The sequence below is a fragment of the Cupressus sempervirens genome, chromosome 5, assembly GCF_028749045.1.
Source record: "Cupressus sempervirens isolate cs-2001-9-10 chromosome 5, ASM2874904v1, whole genome shotgun sequence".
NCBI lineage: Eukaryota > Viridiplantae > Streptophyta > Pinopsida > Cupressales > Cupressaceae > Cupressus > Cupressus sempervirens.
In genome coordinates, this window is record NC_143122.1 from 70,098,198 (window position 1) to 70,114,227 (window position 16,030).

The window sequence follows — 16,030 nt, forward strand, 5'->3', positions numbered from 1 at the left end:
ATACCCAACCCTAAGCCCTTTTTATACAAGTATTAAACCGCTTTAGGGTTATAACATGTCGGCCATATGTCGGCCATAATATGTCGGCTACCATGTCGGTTACTTCCCAAAAAAAAAAAAAATTCGGGGCGATGCCCCAAACCCCACTATTTATGAAGTATGTACAGTACTTTCCTGATCAGTCACCACAATCTAACAATTTCCCACTTGGGGACTGATCAGGCTCCACACTAAACAACATTGTAGGCTTATCCTCACATCATCGCACTTAATTTTGTGCTTAATGGAGGATAACCCATATCTAGTGAACATGTGCCTGGTTGTATGACTTGTCATGATGTTGACTTCTATACATTCTAGAAGCTCTCCAGAGGCCTTTATATACAAGCACTCCTAGTGTACTCTTGTAATGGTTGTATGGCATATTGAATGAATCTATCGTCATTCTAATCATACTCTCTCTATTGAGTCTACTATTGAGCTTGTGTTTGAGTTCCTTGGTCTTGGGTGAATTCTAGCCTAAGCCAAATTCTTATAGTTTCATATTAGCTAAAGTATCAGCAACTTGTCCTAGCCTTAAATAAAATTTTAACTGATGAAACTTCTAATGTCATTTTTCTACTCAAGCTAGGTAAGCTAACCTGTAAGAGTGTGGAGGATGCTATGTGCGTAAGTTTAGATTTAATCAATTTCCATCTTGGCTTCTATCATGCTAGATAGAACTTTGATAGCAAAGGAATAACTTTTAGCCTATTTAATTCTTGTGTGAAGTTTTTGCATGACCCTAATGTTAAAGACTATTAGGAAGATTGTGTAGATGAGCTAGAAGTTTGGAGGAGAGAATATAGCAAGCTTATCATTCCCTACATTAGACTTTTCCATTTAAATGTGGATATTGATGTCTCTAGTATAAAAGAAGATAAAGCATATTTAACAAGCACTCAAATAATAGAATCTTTAATTTTTAGCAAATCAAATATAAATTGGGAGTCTAAAGAAGAGGACAATAGTCTTGAGAGAACAAAGTCAGTGTTTGAGAGAACCAATTCTTGGTTAATAATGAAAAAGACACAACATGTTGAATAATCATATAATTCTTGTTCTAATATTCATTTCAAATCTACAAGTAGTAGGAGATTTGCATGGATTAAAAAGGTGCAAAGCAATAATCCCTCTCTAGTGAAAAAGGCCCATTCTAAAAGAATAAGCAATATAGAAACACCTGTTGAGTTAGGTTAAGCTATTCAGGTTGATAGTGAGCCTGACAAGGTTTCTGGTGCCTGATTGATAACCTTTATTAGGTTTAGATGATAGTAGGAACATCTCCATAGAGGATGGAGAACTTGAAAACTCTAGTTAAATACTAGGAACCTCAAAAGGCCTCAGATTTTGCATCACATTGGCTAGTGGCCTCAATTAATAAGAAAAAGAGATTAGTCCATGTTTTCTTCCTTGTCGATGACATCGTGAGTAAATACATTGCTAAAGCCCTAAAATCTAAAAGGACTAAAAGCTCAGCCAAGATAGTGTTTGACCAAGACACGGGTAAGAACATTGCTAAGGTGGAAACTATAACCCAAAATATGATACTAGTACATTAGACCTAAGTAAACTTGAGATTATTCATACCATTTTGGGGGTCATTAACTAAGAAACAAAGGAGCATTGAGTGGAATCATCCACAAAACAAATTATTTTTCAATCATAAAAGGATGGTGTTGAGAAGAAGAGACTAAAGGCAAAAATCCATATGATGGCAGAGTACATTAGATCATTAAAAGGGCAAAGTGTTGCAACTAATAGTTCATCTCGGCTCACATTTGGTCCCAGTTCGCCTAAAAATCAATAGCTAATGGATGATTTGAGGAAGGGGAAGGCCATAATCTCTATCATTCATAATTGGATTGATTGTATGATAAATATGGTTACTAAGTGTGTACAAGACCTGCATAAGATATTTACTCTTGCTGAAGTAGTGATAGGTGAGGCTCATATTCAAATGATAGTACGGAAAGTGGAATCTATAAAGATTGTCTGCTATGGTTACGCAGCTAGTAGATGTGGAAGAGTATGGTCCTGATCAATTCCTAGAGGAAAATCTATTGTAGATGGTTGATGTGAGGCTGATCTATAATTGCAAAATAACATAGCTTGGTGGGTCTCTAATTATGGTTCATCCATTTCCCACATTCAATCTTTTGAGAAGCAATTCACAAAAATTTAAGATAGTGTGAACAAAGACTTATGGACCATCAATTCTGTTAATAAATTGAAATGTCCCTTTTCTAAATTTTTATGATATTTCAAGCCTCTAATCAGATTTTCAAAATCAAACAACCAATATTACAAAGATCTACCAATTTCTCAATAAACCCCAAATTGGGTATGCCGGAAATAGTGCCAAAAACTTCACAGCTTCACATATTATTAGTAAATCTGAAAGTGGAAATTTTTATAGAAATTTCAGTAGAATAAAAGCCTAAAAAATGACATTTTCAGATATATATAACATTTTCACAACAGCTCCCAAATGGAGGATAAAAACAATGCTCATCGGGCTCCCGAAAACAACATAGAATAGCTCGAAAACACCACAAAAACACTAATAATCTATCACAAAAGTATAATCATGAACAAATACATATATTTAGCTCTATTTTATCATCTAAAAGTCTGAAATACAGTAGCAACCCAAACTGATATTAAATACTCAATTGGAAACACCAAACTCTTACAAAAACACACCCGAAAAACCCACAAATCTGCACTGTTCAGCACAAAGGCAAATTCTACATGAGCATGCACATGGAATGGCTTCAAATTCCTATCCTTAGCCTTCCTAGAAACCTAAAAACTCCCATTCTTGGGTCTCCTTCTCCACACGTTTGGCAACCTCTGAAGAACAACAAAGAAATGAGCAAAAATCAAGTTCTGGAATCAGCCCAAAATGCCTCCAAACCCCTTAAAAGAGGGAATAACCCTAATTCAAATCCAAGAGGGGTTAATAAAATATAATTTAATAATAATTTTTATTTATTATTCCATTGCTTTCCAAATATTAGCCCCTTTTTCCGAAACTTCACCTTTTTGGAGCCTGCCTGCCTTAGCAATGTTTATTATTTTTAATTATTTGAAAAGGGGACATGAAAAGTCCTCCCCTCCTAAATATTTCTTGTCCTCAAGCAATGAAGTTTGGAATTCTCAAGAATATGTGCTCCTTCCCAAGTTGCATCCTCTAGTGGTAATCCTTTCCATTTGACCAAATGTTCTATGACACTCCTGTTTCTCAATCTTTTCTCTCTTGTATCAAAAATATCTTCTAGTATCAAAACTAATTTCCCTTCATCATCAAGAGGTGGTAATTTTGTAGATACTATGGTTTGCTGGCCTAGAACCTTCTTCAGGCAAGATACATGGAAAATATTGTGTATTTTTCTGTTTGGTGGGAGCTCCAATTCATAAGCTACCTTTCCTACCTTCTTGATGATCTTATAAGGCCCATAGAACCTTGGCTTGAGTTTCTTTGCCCCACTCCTCTTCAAGGTGCTTTGCTTATATGGCTGCAACCTAACAAATAGCAAATCTCCCACCTCAAAAGATCTTTCAATCCTTTTCCTATCAGCATATAACTTTTTTTGATTCTGTGCATGCTATAGATTATCCTTGAGGGACCTTATTATGTCTTGGCTTTGCTTGACGAAGTCACTTGCTGCAGGTACTCTACTATCGAAAAGTATTAGATCAACGAAGGAAAGGGCATCATAACCATAAAGAGAATGAAAAGGAGGCATACCAATAGACATGTGATGAGATGTATTGTAACAATACTCCCCTAGGTGTAACCATTTCACCCAAGCATGTTGTTGATTTGAAACATAGTTCCTCAAATATCCCTCTATCCATTTATTAACTATCTCTGTTTGTCCATCTGTTTGAGGGTGATAGCTAGTACTGGGAGTGAGTTCAGTTCCTGCCAAATGAAAGAGCTCCTTCCAAAAAGAGCTAAGGAATCTATTATCCCATTCACTAATAATGTTTCTAGGCAAGCCATGTAATCTAAAAATTTCCTTGAAGAACAATTCAGCCACTTGTGATGCCTTGAAATTAGATGTGATAGGAAAGAAATGTGCATACTTAGTTAGTCTATCTACCACCACATATATGCAATCCTTACCTTGAACCTTGGGCAACCCAGTGATGAAGTCCATGGAAATACTTTCCCATTTTTGTTCAGGAATAAGAAGTGGCTGCAACAACCCTGCAGGAAAATTTTGCTCACTCTTGCTTTATTGGCATACCATACATTCCTTAATGTGTTTAAGCATATCCTCCTTCGTACCCTTCCATGAAAACCGCTCTCGAATTTGCCTGTATGTCTTGAAGTATCCCTGATGACCAGCCAAAGGTGTGTCATGAAAGGCCCTTGTACCTGTTATCATCCACTAACTTATCCAAAATCTTGGTGGCAAAGGAATCTTTAGCATACTCTAGAATTATGGAGACTTTCCAATCAGTAGAGATAGATGTTAAGGAACACAAAGTGGGCTTTCTTGAGAGAGCATCAGAAACCACATTATTCTTTCCTTTCATGTACTCAATATCAAAATCATAAGCTTGCAATTTGCTTACCCATTTTTGTTGACAATCATTCAAATCCCTTTGGTTCAAGAAGAACCTGAGGCTATTATGGTCTGTCTTTACAATGAATCTCCCACATACCAAATATTGTCTAAACTTATGAAGTGCATGCATGATTGCCAACATTTCCTTATCATAGATGGAGTAACCTTTCTTTGATTGATTTAATTTTCTACTCTCAAATTCTATTGGATGTCCCCTTTGAGTTAGGACAGCCTCTATACCTTCTCTAGAAGCATCACATTCAACAACAAAAGGTAAAGAGAAATCTGAAATTGCAAGCATAGGGCATGAACTCATTACCTCCTTAAGCTTATCAAATATTTTTTTGTGCCTCTTCTGTCCAAACAAAAGCTCCTTTCTTTGTCAAATTAGTCAAGGGGGTAGCAAGCTAAGAAAATCCCTTGGCAAATCTCCTATAGTAGCTACACAACCTGAAGAAACCTCTCAACTGTGTGAGATTAGTGGGTGGAGGCCAATCCAAAATTGCCTGAATTTTTTGTTGATCAACCTGTACTCCTTTAGAACTTATAAAATGTCCCAAATATAGGATCTCTATCAAACCAAACTCACATTTAGATAGCTTAGCATAGAAGGATTGCTGCTCCAAGATTCTCTAAACAATTTCTATGTACTTTAGATGCTCTTCCCATGTTTTACTATAAATCAAGATATCGTCAAAAAATACCAAAACAATTTTTTGAAGATGCTAGCTGAATACCTTATTCATACAAGATTGGAATGTTGCAGGTGCATTAGTGAGGCCAAATGGCATAACAAGAAATTCAAAGTGCCCATAGTGACATCTAAAAGCAGTCTTTTCCACATCTTCACTCCTCATTCGGATTTGATGGTACCCTGATCTTAAGTCAGATTTTGAGAAGTATACAGCACCATGTAACTCATCAATGAGTTCATCTATGCATGGTATGGTATACCTATTTTTTATGGTCTTCTTTTTTAGATCCCTTTAGTCTATACACATTCTCATTCTACCATCTTTTTTCTTGACAAGTACCACAGATGATGCAAATAGACTAGAGCTAGGCCTTATGAATCCCATGTCTAAGAGTTCTTTAATAGTTTTTTCAATTTCTTCCTTATAACCTCTTGGATGGTGGTATGGGGTTGTTATAACTGGTTTGGCACCCTATTCTAACTCTATAACATGCTCAAAACCTCTATCTGGTGGTAATCTTGGAGGCAATTCATTGAAAACTATACTATGCCTATCAAGAATATTTTGAATTTCAAAATAGAAATTACCTTGATTCTTTGGAGAGCTTGTTGGATGGATTATGACTCTTGTTGCCCATGCTACTTGTCCTCTTTTCATGACAAATCCCTCATCAATAAAATTGTGAGTTTCCCCACTATCAAAAAGAACTGTCAACCTTTGCCCTGCTAGTACCCCTCAAATTTGAAAGGGATGGTATCTTGGGACTCCTGATAATGTTGTTAAAGTGCCATCTTTGCTGATTTATTTTTCTTTCTCTTCTTCTACCTCCTCCTTAGTGTCATGAAATTCATCATGCTCATCTAAATCAGATTCTGAAGCAACTTCAATATAGTGCACTTGACCTTTCCCCAAACATCTGTGTCCTAGAACCCATGGTTCTCTACAAGTAAAATAAAGCTTTTTCCTTCGTAATGCACTCCTAGTCTCTTCATCTACCTTCTTTTTTGCCACATTTACCACATCTTTTGGTGGTAGTGATGGGAAAGTCTTTTTCTGAAAATTTCCCTTATGTTGCCAAAGATTTGGGGGTTTTTGATTAGTGACTGGTTTCATAGGCACGCAAGTTTCAAGTTGCAAGCTTCTTTTGATCGCTTCCTGTAAGGTTGAGGGTGAGAAAGCCTTAACCAAACCCTTAACAGAATCTTCTAAACCATCAAGAAAAAGATAAACAATCCTCTTTTCACTCATATTAGGTACCATAATGGCCACTTTTTGAAACTCTTCTATATACTCATTAACTAATTTGGTTTGCTTCAACTTTGACAATTTTTTAAAGTACTCTTCATCATCCTTGAGGTCAAATCTATCTATCACTCTTTGACTGAAATCATCAAATGTAGTTACCTGATCATGACCTTGAGTAGTCATTCCATGATACCACCAATCATAGGCTGCATCTTCCAAGTGTAGACTTGCAAATTGAATAGCATCACTCTCCTTCATAAGGTTAAGTGTGAAGAAAGTCTATAATTTTTGTAGCCATGCTCTAGCTGAAATTTTATTTGTTCCATCAAAAGTAGGTGTTGTAAACTTGCTTATTTTATTTTTGAGCTCTCTTCCACTTATTTCATGCTCCCTCCTATTCTCTTTCTTGGGAATCAAAGTGTTCATCATATCCACATATTCTCTAAAAGGAACCAAACTGCGAAAGTCATCATCTAAGCCATTGTAAGTAGCTCTTAATGCAATCAAGTTACTTGTAACCTCTTCCACGGGATTAAGGGTTGGATTTGATAATGGTGGCTCATTTTTGGGCAAGAAAATAGTTTTGGTTGATTTAGGTGGTCTGGATTTCAGATTTCTTGGCTCCTCTAAAGCACTCCCTTTCTCATTAATAGATGCAACTCCTTGCAATTTTTCTGTCAATATTCGCAAAGCCTCTCTAGTTTTTGCCAAACTATCCACTGTTTGCTTCTAAGTATTTTGGATGTCTTGGAAGAATTTCTTTGCCATCTCATTTGGATCAGCCATACCTTTCCCTTCCTTAGGTTTTTTACTTTTACTGTCAACTAGAGGTTTGATCAAAATTTCTTTATTCTTTTCTCGTTGCAAATATATTTTTTCTCTTTCACTTAGTTTCATGCAACCATAAATTTTGACATGCAGCTAATTAGAAGCAACATGAAACCACCAAATTCATCAAGGGCTAACATGAAATTTATTAGAAGTAGCATGCAACAATAAATTTTGACATGCAGCTGATTAGAAGCAACATGCAACCATAAATTATGACATGCAAGATTTGGGTAGTTGTCAAAACTGACATGCAAATTTCTACAAACCCTCAGGCTAGCAAGATCATAGCTCTGATACCACTGAAATGTCCCTTTTCTGAATTTTTATGATATTTCAAGCCTCTAATCAGATTTTCAAAATCAAACAACCAATATTACAAAGATCTACCAATTTCTCAATAAACCCCAAATCGGGTATGCTAGAAATAGTGCCAAAAATTTCACAGCTTCACATATTATTAGTAAATCTGAAAGTGGAAATTTTTATAGAAATTTCAGCAGCATAACAGCCTACAAAATGACATTTTCATATCTACATAAAATTTACACAACAGCTCCCAAATGGAGGATAAAAAAAATGCTCATCGGGCTCCCGAAAACAACATAGAATAGCTCGAAAACACCACAAAAATTATAATAATCTATTACAGAAGTATAATCATGACCAAATACATATATTCAGCTCTATTTTAACATCTAAAATTTTGAAATACAGAAGCAACCCAAACTGATATGAAATACTCAACCGGAAACACCAAACTCTTACAAAAACACACCCAAAAAACCCACAAATCTGCACTATTCAGCACAAAGGCAAACTCTGCATAAGCATGCACATGGAATGGCTTCAAAATCCCATCTTTAGTCTTCCTAGAAACTTGCAAACTCCTATTCTTGGGTCTCCTTCTCCACAGGTTTGGCAGCCTCTGAAGAACAACAAAGAAATGAGCAAAAATCAAGTTCTGGAATCAGCCCAAAATGCCTCCAAACCCCTTAAAAGAGGGAACAACCCTAACTCACATCCAAGAGGGGTTAATAAAATATAATTTAATAATAATTTTTATTTATTAGTCCATTGGTTTCTAAAGATTAGCCCCTTTTGCCAAAACTTCACCTTTTTGGAGCCTGCCTGCCTTAGCAATGTTTATTATTTTTAATTATTTGAAAAGGGGACATGACATAAATAGATTTTTCCATTCAAAGAGAAATGTAGATAATGACTTGATATGCTTGAATTGGAGAAACAAAATGTACTAATAGTTGGATGAGTTATCATTGATTCATAACTCTCCTCTAAATTGAGAGGTACATCTCCTTCATGAAAGGATATTCAATGAATGTAAATGAAAACACATATCTTTACCCTGAAGACACAAAGGATTTCTAACATTTGTCCATCAACATGGATTGAATGTGATTACAAGGTTTACAATCTAGATAATGACAGAAAGATAAAGAAATGGCCATAGAATCACCTATTGAGTCTTTCACATTACTAGAAGAGAACAGAGAGAATCAAACATATCATTTTTCAATAGACAACAACACAAGACTGTATTTAAAATAGGATAGAAGAGAACATAGGATCTTGCTCTATTAGAAAATAAATATCCAAACCTCAATATCTAACATACAAATGTTCCCTTCCATTTCTAAAACATAACAAAATGACAATAGTATTATTTCATCCATGCCATTACAATCAGATGCAATAAACAAAAAGCAGTCAACTCTCTACATTCCCTGTTAAATTTAGAAAATATTCTTCTCTCTCCTCCTACAACTACAAAACTCTATAACCAAAAAAGAAGAGCCTATTACAAATGATTTTCCCCCATTAAATTATTTTTCAAAGAATTTTGGCAACCACTGCAACTTCTTACCGAACTCCCTTTGTCTTCTCTAATACTTTAATATAATAATTAATTGTTATAAAAGAATTAATTTTTTTTACATCCTTTTTCAACTTTAATCAATTGCCTAAGAGCTTTTACCTCTACAAACTTTCCCATAACTTCATGTCACAAAAATAATTATTTCTTTTTAAAGAATTAATTATTTCAAATTCTATTTTTTACATTTACCTTACCCCCACCAACTTGCCATTTATCATTTTTATTTTCATGATCACCTCAATAGTAATAATCAATTATTTTAGAATTAATTACATGAAAGAACATATTACCTTGAAAGTTTTGATATTTAATTATTTTGCAAATGTTAATATTTAATTATTTAAATAATTTAATACAATGCAAAATAATTTATAATGATTTATTTTGAAAGTATTTTAATTTTTTACTTTTCGAGAGGGGTAATACCTAGGGTTTCAGAACCCTAGGTAATTGTGGCTCTCTTTGGGGCTACATTTTGTGCCAAGATGCAAAGAACTTCTAGAATCTCTCGCTACTACTATTTAGTGTCTATCTATTAGCCTTAGAGTTGCTATTAATAAGCACTCCTTTGTAGTCTAGCTTGACCTTTTTGTCGAACAAGGGTAATACATGGGAATATTATGGAACTTGTGATGTGTTTCCAATTTCCATTAAGCATTAATAGAATCCCTTGATGTCATACCTAATGCAAATGAAGAATGAGCATCCTTCCACACCATGATATAACAATGTGTATGAAAGAAGAGACTATTTTTTCAACTTAAATTTGTTCACCATATGTTGACTCAATTATGCAAGCATCAAGGAAGAACTGCAAGCATCATTTAATGCACAAAGGTGATGATCTTCCTCACAGAAGAAACCAACAATACAAAATATATGTATCCCAACATGAACATTGTTACACCAAGGACATGTCTCACTTCATAAATCTAGAATTGGATACCGTTAACCTTTGCAGTCTCTTCATATCATGTCCAATCTTCAATTTCATGTGATTGTTTAGATCTACCAAATATCCACCTACAAATAACCACAACTATAGAAGATGGTTCTATATATACACTCCCTATTCATATGTCATCAAAAATTAATATTGGCAAGCCTTTATAATTTAGAACTTTCTTTGGACATATCATTCTCAATGTCACAAGCATCTACATTTCAAATATGCTAGTTGGTCAAATTGAGAAACACAAGGAGGTTACATTTGAAGTATGCATCACATATAAACTCTAACATGCTTTTACATACCCATGGTAGTGTCTAGATCAATATTAATCATTGGCCTTCATCTTTGTATATGTAAGCATGATGCAAGAGCCAATGTGAGTAGCTGTTTGCCAAAACATTTGTAGAGTTATATGAAATCTTTTCAATAGTAGCATTAATTGTTCATATTTGATAACTCTTCATACAAATGTCAATAAGATGCATGGATACCTACAAAACCCATCATAATTGGTGAATTGAAGATTAGTGAATGCTTAGGTTTCGATGATTTTTGGACTACCAAAGCCATAAAACTCTTATGTGGACCAATATTTTGATACCCCTCTAACTTGTGAGAAATCAAAATATTATTGGCAAAGCTGATGATTCAAAAACTATATTCATTTTCCATTGACTTGGGCTACATGAAAATCTTCATGGGCTAGATCCCATTGTATAGCACTATAACAGTCCCATTTATCTATCTGAATCTTGCCCAAATGCCAAATGAGAAATAAATCTATCAACAATTGAAAGTAAGTGCACCATGTGTGTGATACTACCCACCTTTACTTTGGCTATTGTAGAAAACACTGAGGGTTCAACTTTCTTGATCACATAGCTACAAGCTCAAATACAGGTTCCTCTTTCTTTGCAACTAGTTGATATGACATAAGCTTTTATACTAGGGTGAACCCAAACATCAGCAGCAAATGCAAAGGAGAAGAATGGTGGATCTCGTTGGTGAAAATTTTTGAAATTATGGATTTGGCATTACACTTGTTTGCTATCTCAATGATTTTGGCTTGTGTAGTTGCATACTTTTCTCATCCAATTGTGATAAAAATACAGGGGTTCTTCATGTTTTGTGTCCCTACCATCCTCTCAACAAATGTATTCTATGTTTAAATAGATAGTTTGACAAATATATTGCTAACCCTAGAATTATTCGAGTTCAACAAAACTCATTCATTCATTATGTTGGGACTCAAAATTGCCAAACTAATTTGAGTACCATTACAAGCTTTTAAGCCCTTGAAAGTTCTTTTAATGCAAGTTTACCCAATTGTTCATTTGAGGCATAAGAGGTATTTAATGTTTCTAACACCTTACACTTAGCATATCCACTCATTCCATGAAGATAAGTTTCCATTCTGAGTAATTTTGTGAAGTTCTGTTTTGAGCACTGTCCAAATCTGCATTTTTTGCCAAGTGTCAAACACTAATAGGAGGCCTAGATTGCAATTGGATATCTTATACCTAGTTATGTTTCATAACTCATCGCTTTGGGAGTGTTTAGTATGCATATTAAAGAACCTATATTTCAGATTTCAAGTCATTTTGACATGTTTTGACTAGGTTTTGAATACTTTAAATTCGGTTGTTTATTATTGTCGTGTTGATGTAAATTATTCAGAATTATGGGAGGCCTTGTTTGATCAATTATAATTTTGACCAAATTAACTAAAACGAGAAAATTCCTTTTGAATTGCACTCTAGAGGTCAAATACTTGTTATTTTCAATTTTGAGCTTATGACAAATCCATTCGATCAATTTTAAATGTGATTCCATATGCAATTTGTAAAGTTTTACTAGTGTCAATATGTATAGATTGATCGATATTCCTATTTGAGATGTCATAAATCTGAATCCGTGATAGGTGAGATCAAATGGATTGTACCGTTGAGTTCTAATCCAAAAAAAATTTAAGTGTGCTAGTTTGAAGCCTTGAAAAATCCATCTACACATTCCCAGATCCATTCTATTTGAGAAAATTATTTTTCTACCATTGTTCCTAATTTCTGCAAATCCAAGTAGCCCACTTTGATGACTTGCCAAATGCACCTTTTTATTCTTCATGAGTCCAAACCATAGATTTATACTCTCCTCATGATAGTGAACTAATGCCCCAGTTTTCACACCCTCAAGTGTCAGTTAGCCTTGTTTTCAAAGCCAAATCCAAATGTATTTTATGGTTTCCTAACATTTGCTTGCAGAAAATTTTGAGAAAGCAACTTTGATAGTCAATATCTTTTGACTGAGTGATCGTCATGAGACAAGATTCAACAGGGTAAGAGATTGTTGAACAAAGAATTAGTGTGTTAGAGCTTAGGGCCTAGTTACCTATTTCAGTTAGTTTTTAAGGCTCTTTAGAGGACCTCTTGGCACAAAATTCATCGCTTTAATAAATTTTTTAAATGAGTTTTAAGTTTTCAAGCAATAGTCTAATTTGAATTTGTTTAGTGCTAGTTGATTAATGGATCAGTCTAAGATGTTAGGTGTTTCAATTTTATTTTTTTGTTAGGTCCGCCTCTAGACCCAGCCTTTTTGTCAAAGTTGACTTGGCGGTAGGTATGCATCTAAAGCCTAATTTTCTAGATCTAGATTTCTTAAGAGATGGTAAGGTGCACACTATTTTAGGAATGGAAGCTTATGAAGTCATGACCAAATGAACTAGAAAATAATCAAATGTGATTATTTCACTCTCAAATTCATAGGGAATGCATGCAATCTTTTCTAGCACCAGTGGAATTTGAATCCAGTGTATGTCACGACTTCCTCAAATAAACCATGAACTTGCATAGTTTTCAAACCTAAAATGGCTTTTAGTTGCAAGAAATTGTCTTTAGAGTTTAAAAGGAATTGAAGGTTTATCAAAGCTCACTGTATTGAATGAAAGTCATAATGAACTTACATCCATGGATGAGGTTTCACTCCTTATAGACCTTCGGGCTCTCATCTTGAATGACAATGAGATTTATTCAATTTGTAGTTCAGATTGATATATTAATATCAATACTCTGGTGCTCTCATATAACCCTATTTGTGAGTTGGGAAAATCATTGGCAAAGGTATCATCAATCTCAAAACTATCCATATCGTATTATCAATTGCAAACAATTGGAACATGATTAAAGTGTTGTGTGGATTTGAAAGAGCTTTGTCTCTCATAATGAGCTAATGAATCTCTCGAAAGAATTGGAGCAAAATGGAAAGCTTCAAATCTTAGACTTGGGACATCTTCATCTCTGGTAAGAAATATAGGTTATCAATGTTCTCCATGAATTAAAAAACCTCAATTTACATGGGAATGGTGTATGTGAAGACAAGCAATATTAGTAGAAGATCAAAGAATTGTTTCCAAACTTGTAGATCCTTGACGAATGTCCTGTTGCTAGCATTCAAAAATACTAGAAGAAAAGGAAAAGATCATTAGAAGAGCCATGATCATGAGGATCTTACTGAGGATGCCAATGATATAAGTCCAAGTCCAACAACTCATAAGAGTAAGGGACACAATACAACTCGTAAAAAACATTCTTAAGAAAGTAAGAGTGAAAATAAAGCTCAATGTAGTGGGACTGTTAAGCTTCCTTGCTAAGCCATTATGTTGATAATAATGGGATTGTTGTAATGTGCAATGATTTAGAAAACTTGTGTAACAAAAGTCATTCAAAATCTAGTGCACGCACATGTAAGTGAAGTATGGCATTGACTATAGCAGAACATCCCTAATCTGTCGTCCTTTTTCAAATTGCCCCTCTATGGTTTTGATTCATTATGATATGTTGCATGGAATTATGTTTGAACGTTTTATTCATTTAATGATGTCTTTCAATGATAGTAAAGTAGGACTTTGTGGCAACAAAAAAATTTCACAATTTCAAAGGAATTGCAATTGTTCATGTAAAGGAGGTGGAAGCCCAACCAAAATAGTATGAGTTGAACCACATGCAAGATGAGTGGAAACGTAAATCAGTTTAGAGGCTTTGCAAATGCATCTTAAAGAATGAGAATTGCCTCAGGTGTATTTTGTGTCATCAAGTTTGGTTCAAACATGGTAGATTTCCTTCATGTAGAGAGGAGAATATGCAAAAGATGTGGGTTGAGAAGAAATGTGTTGGAAAAAACTCAAGGTTTTAATCCCACATCCATTGTGTTGAAGTATTTTTTAATGTTCAAACAGTAAATCACATAGTTGTAGTTGTCTTTGAGATGTGTGTTTTTTAAAAGGCAATACAAGGCTTGTATGGAGGTCCCACTTCATGGCTAGCTAGACAAGAAGAATGAAGAAATTTTGAGCAAACATTTTACCCAAGATGATGATGTCAGCTAATGATTTGGATATGTAGACCAACCAAATCATGATGTGTGGTGTCAGAAGGATGAGTTGTGGAATGACATGTGGCAGAGGACTCCAAATGTGGCATGCTTCCCAAGGTGATGACATTGTAGGAATCACATGTGGCACAAGGTCACTATGTCATGATGATGTGGCACTATTTTCAAGTGTCATAGTGACATGGTGACCAGCCAATAAGGTTGACATGGTGATGTGGCATGGTGATGAGGCAAATGATAGAGTGATGACATAGACAGAGGTGCCACATGTTGTGATGTCGCTATGTCACTATGACATGGCATTGTACTGAGGTATCATGTGATATAGTGACCCAATTAGAGCTTGCCACATGGTAGAGGGACCATAAAGACTTGGTAGAATAGGGACCAATCTAGTGGCACCACATGGCACCAGGATGGCAACTCACAGTTCAGAACTAACCAATCAGAGTGTAACATGTGTTGAGCTTAGTAAAACCTAGTTTGACACAAAGGAAATTTTGTAGGGAAAAATCAAAAAATGAAAAAATATATATTTTATTATCTTTTCCTTCTAAAATCATGTGAAGAAGTCTTTAAATAAACTGGATGATTTATCTAAAGTTTTGACTTTAGGTTAAAATTAAATATTTGCTAAATGTAGACCTATGGACTAGTCTAGGGACCTAAAATTCAAATTGAGATTCTAGGTGTTTCTGGTAAGCAGATATGGCACTATTATATATCATTGAAACTAAGAGAGAATGATCATTCCATTTTGGAGTTTTTTTTTTTGCACAGGAAGCCACTGGTTCAATTTATTCAAGGTTTTGTCTCAGGTATCCATTTTTCAATTTTATTTGGTTAAGATAGTTCAAATTGGATATTCAATTAAATGGTGAACTGGATGAATGCTAGATGCAGTAAAAATGTAGTTAGGGGCAGATTTTGTCATCTCTGAGTCAGTTTAGTTGATGGATTATCAACATTTTAGATGCATTTTAGATATTTTGGAAACACAAAGGTTTTCATCATTGAAGAAGAAATATTTCAAGTTTGTTACACAACAATGATGAGAATAATATCAGATTTTAGTTATAGAAAGATGAGAGATGTTTTACAACAATAAGGAATGAAGATTCAAGTGGACACATGTCACTTCCAAATCAAATCTGGGACTTCATTATTTTCCTATATATCTCTCTTTCTAATTCATTGTGGGGGTTCTAATCTTGAGTTTTCTCGATATTGTGAGACCAAGGTTCCAATTCTAGAGAAAATTTCCCATTGTTGTGATACCATATTGTTTCTAGTTTGTATGCAAGACCACATTGTTGGATCCAGAGCTATAATTCCACCATTCTCTTTAGCATATTTCTCTCTTGTGTGAACAACAATAGTTAAGCTAATATAGATAGTTCTAATCTAT

The 16,030-nt window shown here is 34.6% G+C and overlaps 1 pseudogene; it reads left to right on the plus strand.

Moving 5' to 3' along the window:
* Positions 1-13,620, plus strand: part of LOC149554596 (uncharacterized) — a 93,386-nt pseudogene extending 79,766 nt beyond the window's left edge.
* Positions 13,621-16,030: the final 2,410 nt, after the last annotated feature.